Source organism: Zingiber officinale, chromosome 1B (genome assembly GCF_018446385.1).
Source record: "Zingiber officinale cultivar Zhangliang chromosome 1B, Zo_v1.1, whole genome shotgun sequence".
NCBI classification, from domain to species: domain Eukaryota; kingdom Viridiplantae; phylum Streptophyta; class Magnoliopsida; order Zingiberales; family Zingiberaceae; genus Zingiber; species Zingiber officinale.
In genome coordinates, this window is record NC_055986.1 from 130,104,886 (window position 1) to 130,109,799 (window position 4,914).

Consider the following 4,914-nt stretch of genomic DNA (forward strand, 5'->3'; position numbering starts at 1 on the left):
AAGCCTAATAGACACAAGTATACTCTCAGAACAATCATATAATAAACAAGATACCTCAAATATTACACCGAACACATCTGCATATATCATAAGATACATCCAATAAAACACTCAAACATGTGTGTACATTCCACAACATAGTTTTTAATTGACAAATACCTCCAATAAACAATCAGACATGTATGCCTAACCACTCGGGTATAATCTACTAGAAACCCACAATAATCATATGTATAAATGTGTACGACCCAAAAGAAAAAGTCAGAATTCAAGAACATCAAGACACTCTCATTTTTATCCTAAAAAATATCAGCCCACATAATATCAAATGAATAAGTCTCTACCCCCATGAGAGCAAATTAGCATTCAAAACATCAATCATTATTTATCCACATAGTCCAATATCAGAAGAAACAATTATCATTTTTTTATCATCCTGTTAACTAACCACAACTAACCAGATTTATTAAAATCTCATAGGCACACTCAACCGTAAACTCTCTAGCACCCGATTTATAATCTGATCACCAACTATAATCATCAAATCTGTAAATATCATACATGACACTCACTATGTCACCATTAACGACAACCCAAATAATAGATCATCAAAATAGTTATCCACTAATAGATCATCAAAACAAATATCTAGTAATAGATCATCAGACCACATAACATTACTCTCATAATCATTAGAAATCAACATATCACAATATCTGATCTCACAATATCCCTCAACATCAAACCATTCTCAACAATGATCAAACATGATAACTCCCCAATGACCAATTTTCATCGTATCGGGTACCCTAATATCCAAAAGATACGAGTATAAAAACTCTACTGGCTAAGTCAATGATGTGCGTAGATTATATACTCTTTTATGCATGTTTTTACGCACATTTACATACTTTGAGCATGCTTGATCTATGCATTTTTATACTTCCAGCTTTCCTTTTAGCATATTTACTCTTTTGGTTCGGAGATCTGCTTTTTGTACATTTTCTGTACACATGAGTCGATTTGGTGAAGAATTTACATCTTTGGGCATGCATTGGAGGAAACGAAGGGAGAAAGCACCGGGCCGTGTACCTCACACGGCCATGCACTGGGATGGAGCTCGGGCCGTGTGGAGTTTGGCACCAACAGAAGAGGAAGATGACATGGCCGTGTGAACCTCGCACGGCCGTGTCAAGATTTGAAGCCAACCAGAGCAGAAGCCTTACATGGTCGTGTGGATCTACACGGCCGTGTGAGACTTCCAGAGACCAAGCAGGCTGTGGCCGTGTGCACCACACGGCCGTGTATCATTTCCAGAGAGCAGAAGGGTTCTGGCCGTGTGGAGTCACACGGCCGTGCAGGTTTGGCAGAGAGGGAACTGGACATGGCCGTGTGAATCTCACACGGCCGTGTCACGGGGCCGTGTGGCGCCCGATTCCCTCCTCTATTTAAACCCTTCTTCATGAATTGAAAAGGGATCTCTCCCCCTTTGGGAGAAAGCAAGATTTGGTGGTTTCCTCCCATTCTTGGGAGGATTTCTGGGCGATTCTTAGGGAGATCTCGACGATTTCGACTCCGGAGCGTGGATTGGATCCGAAGACGAAGCTTCTTTGTAGATAAGTTTTCTCTTTTCCCCTCTTCTTGTTTTCTTGGATTGGGGATTCAAGGAATGCTTGTAATCTCTATTCTTTCGGGTTTTCTTCCTCGATTCATGGAGTAGATCTTGTATTCTAGGATTAAGGGAGTATTTGTATGATGGATTGATGTAATCTCTTATGGATTTGCCATTTTCTTGTTTCAATGACATTATCTTGCTTGTATCAATTAGATCTTGAATGATTGATGGTGGTTTGTGCTTAATTCTCATTCTTGATTGATTATTTGGATTTCTTATGGACTTGGTAAAGATAAACTCTCACTCGATCATCCGAGGGATCCACGTGACAGGTGCAAGCCCGTGTAAGGACGTTTGAGAGATAATCTTGAAGAGGAAATATGAATATTCAAGAGAGTAGGATGGATTCTTTGATTAGCTTCTTGTATCTTTATAGGTTAATAAGGTGTGGGCTTCTATGTTGATATCTGAGGAAGGCATAGTAATAGGTGCGCTTCTGTGTAAGGATAACGTAGGTTCATGTCTAATTAATCCTATTTAGATACATTTCTCAGTCCTTAGCCGGTTGTCTATTGCAAGAGGGAACCGGAAACTTTCTACATGTTTGGCAATTGAGGAATAAGAATTGGTGAACCATTTACATTCAAGAAATCTTACAAAGAAACCGAAACTCCTAAAATCTCCCTTTATCATAACCCAAAACACTAAACTCTTGTTTGTTGATCTCTAATATTAGATTTGTTTACCTTTACTTTGTTTTTGAAACGATTGGATAATTGTTTAGCTAATTCGCATTGAGACATTTCTAGTGCTTATTCCAGTCCCTGTGGATACGATAATCTTTTATATTACTTGCGACATTTCCGTACACTTGCGGAGCGTAACAAGTTTTTGGCGCCGTTGCCGGGGACTACGCTATAACATTAGGAATTATCAATTGAGTTAGACTAAACATAATTTTTCTTTTTTTCTTTTGATTTGCATAGTTATAACTAATTGTTAGAATTCTGTTTTCGTAAGTTTTTCCTTTCTTGAATAACATTCTTGACAACTCTTTTTGTTGGAATTCTAATTCTAATTCTAACTTTGCATTCTTTATTTCTAGTACTCTAATCTAACTTTTCTCTGTTTTCTCTTTTGATCTTGTTTCTTTCTTCTTTTCTTTTGTAAACATATCTTGCAATTTTTAGCATATGAATTATTCTAGACATTTTTTTTTCCTTTTATCTTTTCTTTCTTGTTTTCATTATGCACTTTCTTTCTTGCAATTTAAATTCTGCATTTGCTTTCTTGCTTTTCATATTGCATTTTATTTCTTGTTTTTGATTTTTGATAATTTTCTTTTTCTTCTTGAATATCCATGAGCACTAACATGTCAAGCAGGACCATGAGAAATTTTTCTATACCCTTTTCTGCAAGATTTTTATCTCCCATTGTACAACCTCAAATTGAAGTAGAAAGTTTCCAACTAGACCCAGAGATAATTTTCATGATACAAGGTCACAAATTTGGAGGAGAAGTATCAGAAAGTCCTTATCTGCATCTTGAAACATTTTTAGAGATTTGTGATTTGGTGAAATGTGAAGGAGTATCAGCAAATGCAGTTCGATTGATGATATTTCCTTTCAGTATCAAGGATAAAGCAAGGACTTGGCTATATTCTCTCTGTCCTCAAAGCATCACAAGTTGGGAACAATTGGAGAAGCAATTTCTGAATCATTTTTTCCCTCCTAGTAGAATGGTGTATATGAGGAATTACATAACAAATTTTGCTCAGGGATATGGAGAATCATTATTTGAAGCATGGGATAGATTCAAGAGTCTTCAAAGACAGTGCCCTCATCATGGTTTTGAAAAATGGTTGATTTGCACATATTCTATGAGGGAATTTCTTTCTCAGACAAGAGTTTATTGGATTAATCAGCTGGAGGTTCTTTTATGGACAAAAGTGTAGATGAAGCTTATTCATTAATTGATCAAGTGACATTGAACCTCCATGAATGGTCGAACAAAAGTTGGATGCAATTTCCCTCAGATATTCAAAAAGTGCAAGCTATAAATGTAAGAGAGCCTGTCAAACAAAATGAAATTCAACAACCTAAAAATGTTGAAATTCACAAGTCACAGAGTGAGGAGTTCAAACATTTGGGGGCAAAGCTTGATAGTATTGTTTCAAAATGGTTTAAAGAAGATCCCCCTCCTACACAGTCAAGATCCAATGAAAAGTGTGATGATGTTGGGTTGAGAAGTGGAAAAAATCATGAAGAACTTCTGAAGAACGACATGTTTAGAATTGAGGAGAAGAATAATAGAAGATCACAAGAACTCAGTTCCATTTCTCTGGGAAGTTCCCAAAGGCCAGAAGTACCTTTCCCTCAACGATTAATCACACCAACATTAGATAAGCAAGTTGGACCTCCTCCAAAAGCTCAAAGGGAATTTGGGAAAAAGGGAGTTCAGTCTTTCCCAGGACCTTCACTAAGGGTTCCTTTTCCACAAAGGTTAGTGGGGGTCAATGAAAATAAAGACTTCGGCAAATCCTGTGACACTAATATGGTTGAGTGTAGATTTTTGAATATATATGAAGATGAAGATTTTTCAGATGAGGATTTTATTGATAATGTAGTGGTAAATAAGTTTTCAGATCTATCTCAAAATTTTATAAGGTGTTATAGTGACATCGAATTTTCAAATGATGAATGTGATGTGGTAGATCAATTTAAAACTGCAAGTGAAGTTATTGATCCTCTTGTTATTGATTCTCCTATTGAGGACATAGATGTTGGTTTATTTTTTGATGTATGTGTTGATGATGATGATATGGAAGAATGTGTAGGGAGCTGTGTTGTGGAAGCAGCATCTCAAGGATCACCACCTTTGTCAAGACAACCCTTAGAGGTTTTAAGAATTGATCATGTTGTGGAACAATGTGTAGGGACTTATACAGAGCTAGTAGAGTCTCGAGAATCACCATCATTGATATCATCAACACCTAAGTTAGAGCCAGAACCATCATTTGATTCAGAGGAAGTCACATCTACATGTTTAGAAATTTCAGGTATTTCTCAACAAAGTAAGGTTAGTATTTCTTGTGATCTTTTGGAAAACTTTATGGAGGTACCTATAATTGACTTTGTTGGATGTGATTCAGTTTTTATTACTTATTCATCTTATCTTGATATGGTTCTAGCTCTATACTATATAACATGCTTGTGGGAGATTTGTTTTTCTTTTGGATGTGCAGCTTTCACATGGGCCAATAATTGGAAGCTCAATCTGAACCGTCTTCGACCACCTGA

The 4,914-nt window shown here is 36.7% G+C and overlaps 1 non-coding gene across 1 annotated transcript; it reads right to left on the minus strand.

Annotated features, from left to right (window-relative positions):
* Positions 1-3,360: 3,360 nt before the first annotated feature.
* LOC121993414 lies at positions 3,361-3,466 on the minus strand. Its single transcript, XR_006115268.1, has one exon. It is a non-coding gene; the product is annotated as a small nucleolar RNA R71 (small nucleolar RNA).
* Between the last annotated feature and the right edge of the window lie 1,448 nt (positions 3,467-4,914).